This window comes from Frankliniella occidentalis, unplaced genomic scaffold (genome assembly GCF_000697945.3).
Source record: "Frankliniella occidentalis isolate FOCC.00 unplaced genomic scaffold, Focc_3.1 Scaffold6, whole genome shotgun sequence".
NCBI classification, from domain to species: domain Eukaryota; kingdom Metazoa; phylum Arthropoda; class Insecta; order Thysanoptera; family Thripidae; genus Frankliniella; species Frankliniella occidentalis.
In genome coordinates this window covers 4,221,396-4,235,675 of record NW_026267136.1, presented here as the reverse complement: position 1 = coordinate 4,235,675, position 14,280 = coordinate 4,221,396, and the positions used below count along the sequence as shown (strand labels likewise).

Sequence of the window (14,280 nt, the reverse complement as noted above, 5' to 3'; positions counted from 1 at the left end):
AGGCGTAACCTATTTTTGTTTCCATTGCCGTTTTGAAGATGTGGTAATTACGTGAATGGCGACTGTAACGCTGGCACACTCCTTTTTCTTTTCATTATTAAAATATTATACGATCGAACTTTGACGTATTTTATACGGTGAGTGCATTCTTTAGGCTATATGCTTTATTTTAGTGGACGCACATATGCCTCTTCCAACCGTTTAGGTTATGAAATCTGATCATTTAGTTACCTCGGTCGTATGTGCGAGAGGTTTTAGGAAATGTCAGGGACAAAAGTATTTCTTTTTTTTAATGACTGAAAAAGTGAAATTGAGAACTTGACCCGGTTGTTTTTAATAGCTACAACAGTTAGCTGCACCAAAATAATAATGGGACCACTTCTAATCAAAGGAAATAAAAGTAAATTGCAATTGAATGTTGAGGGTGGGCTTCAGGGACAGCGTCAAGGGAACGTTACAGGACACATTTCATTCAGTTTCATAGCTCAGGATGAGTTAAAAGTGACAAAATGGCACCACATATTGTGGAACCGAGCTTAAAGTACAACTCTAATGGAAGTTTTGCATCGATTGATGCTGTAAGTATCACCAAATACCCTCAGGACAGAGATGTGTATAGTTTTCTGACATGTACCCACAAAACAAGATTAGATGCAGCTTAAGATATGACGAGTCGGAAGTCGCTCAAAAATAGCGTGAAAATGGATATTTTATATTATTCCTCTTGGAATTGCCCACTTAGAGAGTATTTGTAGTCTTGAACACCGCGAAAATCAAGGTTAAGTCAACCATCTACCAAGTCTAGCAATATTAAGATGCTATCCGGTGCCATTGGCCCAATGAATCATTCTGAGTCCACTGACTGGGCTACAGTAACTAAGACCCGATTTCGTTCTAGGGTTACTAGCCAGATTTAACATTATCCATACCGCGACATTCTGGATTCTTTTATTGTGGCCATTCTAGAAACAGTTCACAGAACTGATAGATGCGAGACCAGCCCGGTACGAAATGAACTTGGAAGAACAACAAATTTTCGTATTTCGACGGGTCCTACGAGAAAGACACGATCGTGGGGATCGATCCCGCCGCGAAAAACCAGTAAAGTGTGATCTCGCGCCGCGACAAACTAGAAGCGTGAGAACTCTTTCCTCGACGGCACATGCACTCAGAACTTCAGGCGTGTCTCATTTTAATCTCTACTGCATACACCGGTTAAATGCGATAACGCTCAAAATGGCACGACATACTAGCGACGATACCATAAGAGGCGCAACTAAAAAACTGAGTTCAACGGAGTTCAAGTTCTTTCTACTTGATCGAAGAACCCAGTTTTTTGGGTGCATCTAGAATTCCAACTTTGTAAGTCTTATCCACGAAAATAAAAAGGATAAGGGTTGGTCCTGCATGGAAGCGGGGTGGGATGGTACCTATCGTCTCAGATGTCGTACAATGGATGTGATAGCCAACCCCACATAGTATACCCCAATATTCTCCAGCCACCCACCCTGTTAATAGCTTAGTGGATTAGGAGAGCGCTGCGCCACCCTAGCGACCGGAGCTAGGAGCACACTGTAAAATCCTTACGAACTAAAGGCTTCGCAAGCTTACGAACAATTTTCGTTCTTTGTAATGCAAAGTAATTGTTTGTGTTGCAAAGCGATGATTGTTTGTAAGGCTAGGAAGGTTCTTACGACCAATTGGTTTCACTGTTAAAAAAATCGATTGTAATTTTACAAATTTTGTTGGCAACTTTTTACGCAATTCAATGTTTGTAAAATTACAAACTATAACACTTGTAAAAAAATTTGCAAACGTGTTTTGAAATTTCACAATCTGCGATCTGAAAATTAAAAACGTTAATGTGAATTTTCAAAACATCAAGGTTTATAAGATTAAAGTAATCTGCCATGAACATGGAGTAGGTGAACCACAGACGATCTAGAGATCAGCCCGTTGGGCTGAAGAAGTGTCAGTTACCTCTGAGGGTAAAGTCACAGCAAAAATACGGGAGCGCTTGACAGGCGCCCCCTACTGAACGGGTGCGAACGGCGCCGTGCCTAACTAAGGAGAGGTAGCAGGGACCGGCGCGCGCTGGAATTAGACCAATTATTTGGGGCACTTGGTGGACTTTTTGCTCAAAAACAAATGCGTAGCCAGCTACAGCATTGTGTTATTACAGATCATACCGCACAAAAATACATGTCAGTTTCTTGTGCAAATTTTAGTTAAATACTAATAATTGCTCTTAAAAGAGACGCGCTGACCACAACGCCATCTGGCGGCAGTTCTTTAAAGTACAGTTGCTGTTTCGTCGCATGAAAGTCCAAAGTCACAACGGGCTTATAGGTGTGGAGGTTCGTTGTACTGTAGTAAACCTGATGGGGGACTTGTGCAGGTCCTGTTTCATTTGGTTTTACTTCGCAAAATTACAAACTGCAATCGGAAAATTACAATCAAATCTCACATTTCCGATAGAGTGATCAGAATTTTACAATCGCAAATTGTAAAATTACAAATGTTTCCAAATTTGCAGAAGACAGATTTGAATGTTCAGAAAACTGTTATGAATTTTAATAACTAATTGCAAAATTGGCAACGTTATGAAATTTCCCAACCACGTTTGCAATTTTACAACTGATTTTGATGTGAAATTTCACAACTTTTTTAACAGTGTTGCATTACGAACTATTTGCTCGTAAGCTTTCGAACAATTAGTGCGTAATACAGCGCTTCAAAATCCTTCGTAAGCTACGAAGGTTTTGGTTTGCATTACGAACCGATTGTTCGTAAGCAATTTACAGTGCAGCGCCGCCTGATCAGGCTTTAGTGGATGGTCTTTAGACACCTGCGATGGCTGGTTCTGATTCGTCTCGCACACTTCCCTAGTTGGACTGTATGCATGCGTCCATGCGGGGTTGCCTACAAATGGGGCGAATAGCCACCGCACGGTAAAATAAGTTTCTGTTATTACAAGATACTTTCGTGGATAAGAGCGATCTGATCACTTCAAGGGGTTTCCTTGAAAATATGCCGAAATACTCGACCTCGTCTTGGAAGTCAGATTTCAAGACACTGATCGTGCAAATCGCTGACCGCGAGGCCATTATTACTACATAGCTAGATACTTTAACAGTATTCCCAGCGACACAAAGCCCAAAAACCATTGCAGAGCGGGACTCCACAATGGCACAATTTTATTTCCCCCACCTTTCTTTTGACAGTGGATGCTTTATCCGGCCGTACGAAGGGAAGAGGCTGTGGCGAGTGGGGCCAGTAGGATGGGATGGCCAGTTGCCCGCTTTTATTCCCCAGCGAGCCCCGCCCCACCCCGCCTCGCCTCATACCGCCCCGCCCCCACCACACCGCGCCTCCCCGCCCCGCCGCAGCCTCGCAGACAAATGAGACGGGACGGCAGAGGGGAGAAGAAGGGAGGGTGAGGCGGGGGAAGGGAGAGAGGGAGTCGCTCAGTGACTCCAGCGGTAATGAGCGCGCGTCCCCCGGGGTGGCTTTTTCTGCACGGCGAAATAAAACGCGCGATGGTGCCTAATTACACTGAAAAATAGCACCGGTCCCCATAATGCTGCCCGACACAAGCCGACAGTAAATTTTTAATTATAAAGTGGCAAAGGCCTGTTTTGGGCGCTGATTGCAGAAACTTTCCCGAGCGGACCTGGCTGACTGAAAAGAGCTCCCGCCTCCCTTCTAACGACACGAAGAAGTAGGTGCGACGAGCGGAGCCCCTTAAAAGTAAGAAAGGAAAATTTAGAAAGATCAAAATTTTTAACTGGCACTCGTTTTGAATTTGTATTTTGCTAGTTTCTTCACCTTTCACGTTTCCATTTCCCCAAAACAAGACAAAAGTGACGTTATTTTTTTAGATGTCAGATTTTTAGTGAGTTACCTCACCCCTTACCCCGTCGCACGCCAGTGCGCACGCTGTTTGCAGGTACTAGTCATCGCGTGCCACAGAGGCGTGACACGTGCCACACGCGTGCGCGCCACGTGCCGCCAGCCACACACCGCCCAGCCGCGACCGCGCAAGGCTGCGTGTGGGTTGCGTCCCATCCGCGGGGGAGGACCGAGGGGTGCGTGAGTGGCACCGCGGAGGCAGCGCCCGGCAGGACCCGCGAATCCGACGACAAATCGCCGGAACAGTTAAATGGGCACGTTCCGCATACACACTCGACAACTGGAGTGGAGGCCTGTACTTACAGCAGGGCACCGGACAATCGACGAGAAACGGACAAATGTGTGAGAAACAAATGAAGGAACATGGGGTACGGAGCCTTCCGCAACAACTGAATCTGTCCGGCGGAAAATCAAGTATTTGTCTTAGGTAATTTTTCCGATGGAAATGACAATGCAAACTTGACAGCGTACTTACGCAAGAGAGAAACTACCGGAATAATACCGCTAAATACACACTTTTGTGTGTACTAAGTACACACGGTAAAATAACCAAAACACGATAAATATCCGATTTAACGCCATCCAAAATTTAGTTTTTAGGTGGCAACTTAACTCATGCACAACCAGTCAATTTCTTAACCGTACACTAGGCCGCTTGTACCGTTGAAATTAATTTCGAATGTTAATGCGTTATTGCTCCGGCATTGTTGTAACACACATTAAGCCTTACTGTTACACTGTCAAAAATAGTTGTACAAAAACAAGTATATTTTTGAAATGAAACATCTGCTAAAATATCAAATGTTGTTTTCCTTTGACCCCTCTCGAAACTTGTGCTATTCGGCTTAAATTGGCCTACAACAGAAACTACTTAGTCCATTTGTTTGCTGTAAATGTACAAAAAAGGTGTGGATAATTTTGTTAGCAACGCGTTTCGTTTACTAGCTATATGTACGCCAGACCACGTCTCGCGTAACAGGCTTCGCGATATCTCACGAAACACTGTTACGCTGCGACGCGCCTGTCGCGCATGAAGCTAGGCCTGCGGCGCTGACACCCGAGACGAGTTAATGGGAGGGTATTCAGGAACAGGGCCTTCCGGCCCCAAAATTTGACATACTCATGGCATTTGTCGGGGACTTATTACTCTAAAATTAGGGACATGAAACATGAAACTTCTGATGTTCGATAACGATTTTCATCAAAGGTTCGAATTTTGATAGATTGTTATGTGAAAATCAACGTTTTAGTGATGCTAGATAATCAAGGGACCCTTGAGCCTAAAGGAGGGTGTGGGCGACGTCAACTGTGTGGTTTGACAATTACTTCCTGCATATTTTTTTAATATAAGGCCTTTTTTACGACTTAATAGACCATTTAGTCGTTTTCACCTTATGTTTGTAAAGAAATGCCTCCTAGCACCCAAACGGTACGAGATAGAGCAAATCAGACGTCCAAAGGGATCTACTTTCACGAATTACCCCTTAGAAACCCATAAAAAATATTCGGTAAAAAATGCATTTTGCGACCTGTGGGTTTTTGGTTTTTTTAAAAAGTCAATTTTTAAGCTAGAATGCTCATCTTCGAACTCGGTGTGTCTTTTTATGATACAAAACGACCCTAAAATTCCCAGATCGCTATCGCAAATTATTCTCGAGTTATCGTGCGAACAGACAAACACACAAACAAACAAACAAACAAACAAACAAACACAATGACACTTTTTCGGTCAGTGGAGTAATGGGCTTCGCTAATCGCTCAGCCAAAAAACGACACACTCAACTTTTTTTCTAGTAGCAGAATAAAAGTGACTGGTTTCGGTTAGAAGCTTTGTTGCCGAGATTTTTCACAAAGTAGATTTTTACAACATGTGTTGCTAACTAACTGAACTTTCGTTATTAATTTACAACAATTTTTTTAAAACAGTGTAGCGTACATGCATCACACCCTACGTAAACATCTGCCTTTTTGCTGTAGTTTCTATAATCTAATTACAGGGTGGTCCAGAGACCCCTTCCTTTATTTTGCTTACTGTACCGGGTGCTGGCGTGCGGGTTGGTTGCATACTCGCACGGGGCCATATGGCGCCGCGGTGAGCGACGGTAGGCAAGATCACCGGCATGCCTGCATGCGGTACAGTATAAGCAAAATAAAGAAAGAGGTCTGTGGACCACCCTATAGTCTAGTATACTTCACCAAAAACAGTTACTAGAAGTCGACGCGTCCGTGCAACAATATCCTATCTGTTTCGCTGCCCCGAAAGACTAGCCTGTTTCGCTGCCCCGAAAGACTAGCCTGTTTCGCTGCCCCGAGAGACTAGCCTATCTGTTTATCGGCGCTCTCTGCGCCGCTGTCTTCTTTTCATTGTGGGTTTGCTAATATTAACGTTAGAAAATAGGATTTCAGGAACCTTTAACCATGCGCGAATACTCGCCCCTATGCTATACTCGCACTTACTCACTATAATACTTGTCTCGTACGAGTATGAAAGAGGTCATGTTCGCCCAGAAAAGCCCATCCTTGTCACAAGAACGTGCGCTTAAAATTTACCCGGTACCTCGTTGTGGGTAAATGTTCTTGCACGCATTTCCGCATTTCTTGCGCCAAGAACTCGTCTTTATCAGGGTTGAGAGATCCGCCGGACCAACCGCACTCGGACTCTTGGGATCGCTTGGCCTGACCACCTTGGCCGTGTCTAATCGGCCGTAGGATTTCAGTTTGACCTTCGCCGGGCGAGGCGTAACAACCACCCTACCCGGGAGGAGACGAGCCGAGTCGAGGCGAGCCGAGCGAAGCCGGGCCAACGGCCGCGGGCAACCGAGCGGACCGAGCCGAGCCGCGCGCGCTGTCTCCCTAATGAAGATGTACGAGCACAGAGGGGTGGCAGCGGCGTCTCACCCCCGTGCGAGAAAATGAAATGTCCATTCGACGTAAATGGCTATTGATTTGTAGCCGCGCGACGGCTCCGTTGCGCCACCTTGCGCGCCCCATCCCTAGCGCACCCCCGCATCCCATTTTATCGCATAAGACGTAACATTCACTTTATACAGCAGCAGAGGTCCGGGCTGTAAAAGGGTCGAAATGGAACATTTTCTCGCCACTGCAAACAGGTACACACACCTTGTATAACTGTTGCAATGTTTGATAAAAGTATCCTCGCATAGTTCATAAAAGCCAGTTCTCCTGACAGGGTACTGACACAGCCATGAGAAATTCAATAACAAACACATACTCGCTGGTTTGCATAAATTACGGCGCTCCAAGAGGCTAATTACAGCCCTGTCCTCGCCCCCGCAGCACATTCCTGCTTGCGCTGCTTGGAGATGCACTTGTACGCCCAAATGAATGTCCCCTGCCTCGCTTCGTCCTGCTTCCCCTCCCCTCTCCGGCGGTCCCGGTCCCAGGGCCCCAGCCCCCCAGTCACTTGAATTAACGACCCTGTTTCGGAACGCACACGCCCAGTTAAAAGCGGCCAGGCCCCATATACGGAGCCGGAGGGGAGGGGAGAGAGAAAGAGAGTCGTGCCGCTCGGGGCCTGGGAAAGACAAATTGATTGATTTCTCAATTCGCCCGCAGCCTTTTCGGCTTATAACTACTACTGGTGTTTCATCCATCGCCCGCCTGTCAGCGTGAACCTCCCGTCAGCCAGCTTGCACGACCGGCTGGTGGTGGCGAAGTGCATCGTCGTGCCTCGCCCGCCGTCCCCTCGCTGCTCGTCTGCCACTGTTTTAATCATCATCATCACCGCCACCGCGCTATTTAACAACGTGCCCCAAGGACATGGTGTAGATTCGCCAGACAATTAACGTTTTTAGCTGTTTCTTTTATTTCAGCGAGAAGAAATCTCTTCGCCGCATCAGAAATAAAATGAAAAGAGCGAAAAAATAAAAATAGTTAATTGCAGCTGGCTCTCGCTCGCTTGCTACTTATCGTCGCGTTGCGTTGCCTTAGCAAATAAGTAAAAAAGAGATACATGGAGAATTCAATGACCACACACAAACGCGCGCATGACACCAGAAACTATTAAACATTCCCGCGCCTTCCACCGCCTGTTTAAAACCATCGTCTGCCGTAATGTATGAGACGGGGACAAAGGGTCGTAACACCAACACAACCACGCCTGGTGCCCACTCCCCTTCCGTCCGGCCCCGCGCTAGTCCAAAGCTTAACACTCTGCCGCATAAATTTTTACTCTGTTTCCATTCATATTCTGATCGTTACAGGAAAAGAGAAAAACCGGGCGGGCGGGGCCCGGGCGCGGCGGTAGGACGTGTGGGCCCCCGTGCCCCATTGATCCTGAGGGGCCCGACGTGTGAATACGGCGAGGAGGGGGAGGGGGGAAGGGACGGGGGGTTAGGAAGGGTCAATAAGCGACGCGTCCTGGTGGGCCCAACCACAATGAAATGCCGTCCCGGGAGAGATCAATACTGATTATGTCTCCATCTCTTCGAGGCGATGAAGAAGCGAGCGGCGACCACGAAAGAGAGTGCGAAGGGGAAAGGGAGAGGAGGCGGCGGCGGAGGAGGAGGGAGCAGACGAGAAAATTGATACGATCACGCCGAGGCCGGATTGCAGGAAAAGAAACGGCGAATGAGGAGGGGAGCCGCGCCGCGGCCGGCCGCCCATGCATCTTTGAAGCAGTGCGCGCGCGCGTTGTTTCGCCCACCGAGGCCGAGAGAGAGAGAGAGAGAGAGAGAGAGAGAGAGAGAGAGAGGAGGAGAGGCAGGGAGGGGAGAGGCCCGAGAGGGAGAGAGACGGTCTGACGAGTAGCCTTGTACGGCTCCACCTGAATAATACATCACACGCAGCACGTAGGTCCGACGGTGTGCTCGCTGCAGTAAACCCGCCGCGCCAGCGGGGAGAGAGACGGGCCAGAGAGAGAAAGAAGAGAGGGAACGAGGAGAGGGGGGGGGGAGACATGCCAGCTCTACAACAGGCTCGCTGCGTCGAACGCGGCGCTGCTACACACAGGCCCCGAGCGACCTATCACGGTTGAAAAAAAATAAGTACCTTGTCCTCCCGGGTTTTTATCTTGGGTTTACAGGAGAGTGACTCACCTTCGTGACGCACATATGGCCCCGTCGCCGAGAAAGGCTTGGTATGCGTCTGGTCTCGGTTGACGAAATTCCGATCCGGCATATTTTTGCGGCGCGTCGAGTTTGCCCAGACGCTGCGTTTGGTTCGTTTTTTTGAAGCTTATTTGCTGGCACGCCTTTTTACTTGGGTACACAAGAATGATCTGAAAGAAGAAAGGGAAAGAAACAGGAATGGCCAGTTCGTAGAAGATCTTTGGCTGAGCGGAATAATATTGAAGGACGCGCCGAGGAGTGATACTGAGCTGCTATCCCAGATCATCTCGGCCGACAAGCGAGTCCATAAAACCAGTGAAAATGCTTCCAGTTAGCAGAACCATTTATCTTACTTGCCTTATCTTCCCGATCGGCGCGTGGTCCACGCTCACGCTGAGCTGCTGCAGTGGATGATGGCATCAGCAGAGACATTCCTTGTAGTAGATCGAGCTACACTGTCAGAAATGATTTAATACTGAAGAAACGCCACTATAGTACGAGCACCACGCACCGTGCGCAATGGCCGATCAAATCCTCTAAAAAGATGCACGCTTCCCAATAATCTTGCCGAAATATTCAAACTTGCGGATTCGTTTTGTTCACAGCAGCCAGCTGATTTGTGTGTGTGTGCTGGGCTTACGCGAATGAAATTGTTCATACTGGCGAAGGGTGAAGGGTAACACGCACTGAAATCAGTAAGCAGTGAGCAGTGAATAAAAGTGTTCATACGATTTTAGTGTGACGACTGACGGCGAAGGCCCGTCATCTCATTCGATTCGACTTATTCGTTATATTCGCAGAACCCGTCGTGATGCCCCGCGCGCCTGATGACCTGCTGGTACGCGATCAGCCTCAACGCTCGACGGCCAGTAGGTTATCGCCCGTCAATCGCGCAGCCTATCACACCGACCCTCGAGATGAAAACAACACGTACAAATCGATAGAGCACATCGCGGCCCATGCTCTCCTCTGGCATCGTTGAGATCGGCAGTAAATTTGACCGTGAAACGCGAGAATGTCCGCGTCGGTTGTTTACCGGGAAGCCGTATTGCGCTTTCGCCGTGTGCGCAATGTTAACGCATGTGTTTTGAAAATGTCAGATACAATTACAAAAAAACAGGTATGTGCCGAGTGTTTCTGTGCAGAGTTAGAAGATTGAGCTGCAAAACGAGTACGCACGAGAGTAGGCGAACCCACAACTCTGTCCTTACAAAGAAACATGGTTGCATCTCTTCACAGGAACAGTGTACACTGCAAATCAGATTCCTCGTCTTTCGTGAAACATAATTAGGTGCGCGATTTCTGGGTTCTGAGCGAGATGTTGCTGCGGTGGTAACGCGATTGTTTTGTATACCAGCTGCAGGGAATCCTCGCCCTAGCAGCTCGAGCAGCGTGCACTGTAGCTATTCACTGCATCGTACCAGTGATCGAAGTTGGAAAGTTAGGATTCTCACATATCCTATGAGTTACGCTCGCTCCGCGAGCTCAGCAACAGTAACAGCCGAGCTCAGAGAGTCGAAGTCATTCGCAGGACGGGAGACACTGAAGCCCCTTGAAACATGGGCAAGGACACGCTATTTTCTGTGGTTCCCAAAGGTCACCTCAGGCCAGATCCATCACCAGCAACCGAGGCCAAAATCGCGTGCGGCCGGAGCAACGCATTGTGCGCTGCTCGCATGCCGCCTCTGATTGGTCGGCCGCCTGCTCCCGCACCCTCCCCCTCCCGCCCGCCAGACCGCCGCCCCACCCCACTCTGCCGCGCCTTCCCCCCGCGCCCTCCTCTCCGCGACCCGAGCTCCGAAGCCCAGCCGAACGGAGGACGGAGGAGGCTCGATTCGACTCGGCTCGGCTCAAAGCATCGCATGCGAACGGCACGCAGCTGCCGTCGTTTCCAAAGCAGGAGTTTTCGGGTCCAGCCACCAGGAGCGCCTCACGACAGTCCCGCAGAGGACACGATTGATACTACACGCCTATGGCCATAGATTATCCTGGTTACCCTCCTACATACGGCTCGATCTTTTCCCAAATGGAGTTTTTCTGCTCCGGGCCAGCAAGTGCACTTTACGGCAGCAAACTTGGGGAACATGATGGCCTCGCTTTCCTACCACTCATTCGTTGCCGTGCCAGAATGCCAGTATGGACACAGTGACAGACGAACCACTGCCCTCAATGCAGCCAAACTCATTACACGACACGCAAGTGTCGTGTCCTTGAGGACATCCTTCCCGCACGAACAAGCGATGCTGCGCACCATCGCCACGTCCCGCAAACATCCTACAAAGCCGCTCAGTGCGGCTGCTGCTTGTGCAGCAGTCTCATTTGTGGATTTTTAGAGCTGGGTCCGGGGACAGCACAGCGACTCATCAAGAAAATTCAGCCAGCTTAAAATTATTTCACAGCATCCCACTTTTTGAACTTGAACTGAACAGAGCGAGGGTTGAGTAAACTTTTGAGGAAGGCTAAATAAGTGAGGGAGTCTACGATGGTGCGCCTTTGTCCACCCAGCGACACAACCCTGTAAAGCTGTCCTCGGATTTTTCTTTAGACGAGCTTGGAGGCGAGGAAGGCAGCCCGTCCCAAAGAGCCCCTCGGCTCGGCCGACCCCCAAGGACTTCCACCCGCCTCCCCACCACACCCCCGCCCCCCACTCCGCTGCCACCCACCGCCCGCACCACCCCACGGCAGCCCCCACGGCCCCCACCAGCCCCGCCGCCGCCCCCGCGCGCCCCCGCCAGGCCCTCGGGCCCCGCTCGAGTCGAGCCCGGGCGCGGCGCCCTCGCTTCTGCGCCGCAGAACACTGTCAGATATTCCAACGAGGTTTCCGCTTCCATTTTCTTTCCCTGCACGCGCGCGCGAGCGTGGCTACGGAGCTGCGCCACGCGCCGGGCGCTGCCGGGGACGAACCAGTCTTTCTCAACAGTGTACCCACCATGATGCTTTCTTTCCGCACGCCCCCGTCCCCCGTGGCGGTTCCCTTCCTCGCGTCGTGCCTTTGATAGGCCCGGTGAACGATTTCAACACAGGATTTACTGAATCCTTTGAGGTACACACGAAGAGCGGTTCTATATACCTACCGCGTTTAACGGCTTCTTCAAATATCCTGTCGTGTTGTCCTATCCGCTGCGGCATGTGGGCACGGCAACGCAAATGCAATGAATGTCACCCACTCGGCCGGCTACACTTTCTGAATTACGTCCCTTGCCCTTCTTGAAGGCTTTGCTGACTCACCACTACTTTCGCGGACTCCTCCCGTTGCGTTGCGCTCCGCTCGCGCACAGCTGCACAGCAGCGGCCCGCCCGAGCCGCGCCGACCCACCGTCAGCTGCCACGCCGTTACCTGCAACAGCGGCAGCATATTATGTCCTCCGCGCGCAATTATATTTCATTTAGGCGCCCTCTAGCAACTTCTTCAGCCGCGCGACACGCGGCGGCGCCGCGTCCGCCCGGCCGCCTCCCGCCGATTGTTTGCAGCGACAACAAACTCGCAACAAGGATAAATAAGGCATAATCCCTAATTGCCTCTCGTGAGCGGCGCACCATGGCCGACGGGAACAACACACGCGGCCGCGCACTCGCCTTATCGGGCGCATTTAATCACGAGGGCAAAGAAATGGAATGCACGACTGTAGCGCATGGTCATACCGCTACATACACAAATTGTTGCAGTTCCAGGAGACACCTTCTGACATTTTTTAAGGAATAAGGATGGCACAACAGCAATAGAGAGGGGGAGACAGAGAACTCTCTCTCTCTCTCGCTGTCACTAGTGCTATTGGAAGTATGAAAAAGAGAGTGAGAAATCATTAAGAAATTCATCAGACAGGGGAGAGGGGGCACGGAGGGGAGGGGCAGGAGAGAGCGAGGACAGATGGGGGGAGAGGGGGCACAGAGGGAGGAGGGGAAATAGAGAGAGGGCATTGGACAGAGGGAGAGAGACGAAGGGAGAGAGAGGGGAGGGGGCACGAAGAGAGGGGAAGAGGGGGAAAGAGAGGGAAATACAGGGACATAAAACCAGAGAGAGGGAAGAGGAGGGGGGCAGGGACGGGTTGAGTCCTGATATGGGTGAGTGTGTGTGTGTGCGTGTGTACACATGACAAACCCGATCTGTTAGAGCGCATTAGTGCTCACATCACTGGCCAGCAGTGCTCTCGCTCGCTCTCGCTCGCTCCCACTGCCTCGCGGCGCACCCGCCCGACCATCCGTCTCTGTCCTCCTCCCCGCCGCGCCAGGCCGCGCCGCGCTACTTTATCTCCCCTCCACACGCGGTGGCGTGGCGTGGCGCAGCAGCGCTCCCCACAGACAAAACCAAAAGCACTTCACTCACCCCGACCAGTGAGGGGGAGGAGGGCCGGACGAAAAGAGTGAGAAATGTGACGGAAAAAATTAGCGTAGTGAGAATAAAAAGTGGTGATCGGGTATTTACTCAGGACTTACCCAGAAATTGTAAAAAAATATTCCCAATTTTCCCTCTTTGTACACTTAAGTTATCAGCTTAATATCTATCCGGTATGGATAGCATTTCCAGATTCTTCGTGAAGAGAGCAATCAAACGAGCTACTACGTGATAGGGTCCAAATTGACCACTACGTACCATAACTTGGTTTAATATTGTACCTTCATTTTCAAAAGGCGCCCCATTTCGCTAGTGAACCCTAGTAATGATATCTGTCTGAAAGGAAATATTAGACCAACACCTGAGCATGATCATTGATGATTGTTATATATCAGTGTACATATGCCATGTATACAGTGGTATATATATCAGTGACCACCAATGCTTGCTGATATATCAGCATACAATGTACACTGTTAAGCGCTGTTGAGTTTTCAGGGCAGGTTCGAGAGGAACAATGTACTGTAGTACTTTCCCCCAACAGCAAATTAATTAAAAAGCAGACAAAAAGGCGTCCCATTGTTTCAGCCTAAGTCCCCCTTCCCCCCATCACCCCGTTTATTTCGCATTCCACTTCCATTTCCCGCATTGACATCCATCTGATCAGCAACCTTTTCCATTCTAATGGAGCACCGATCGGCGATTTTGCCATAAGCCGCGGTGCGCTTCTCTCCACCCACCCCCCCACCACACCCTTTTCCGCCTACAATTGTTCCATCATGCAGGCGCGATTGGTTATTCCAAATTGTTGACGCAGAGTGCTGCGGCGCCGTGTGATGCAAAAACATCACGAATCTGCAATGCAAATAAAGTGAAGAATCGTGTAGGGAGAGAGAGAGCGAGTGAGCGAACGCGCGCGCGCACACAACATTCTAAGCGCCTACGTTATATTACTTTTTTATTTCC

At 49.7% G+C, this 14,280-nt stretch overlaps 1 protein-coding gene across 5 annotated transcripts in view; it reads right to left on the bottom strand.

The window, feature by feature from the left end:
• LOC113217933 (uncharacterized) overlaps positions 1 to 14,280 on the bottom strand; it is a 93,173-nt gene that overhangs the window by 29,100 nt on the left and 49,793 nt on the right. For 2 of the 5 annotated variants that reach the window (XM_052270623.1, XM_026438029.2), the window contains exon 3: positions 12,210 to 12,318. The exons of 2 other annotated variants lie outside the window; for them this stretch is intronic. The gene's annotated coding sequence lies outside the window, so the exon portion shown is untranslated. Of the gene's footprint in view, positions 1 to 8,969; positions 9,239 to 12,209; positions 12,319 to 14,280 lie in introns of those variants that run through there. One more of the 5 variants, XM_026438030.2, reaches the window with a different exon arrangement.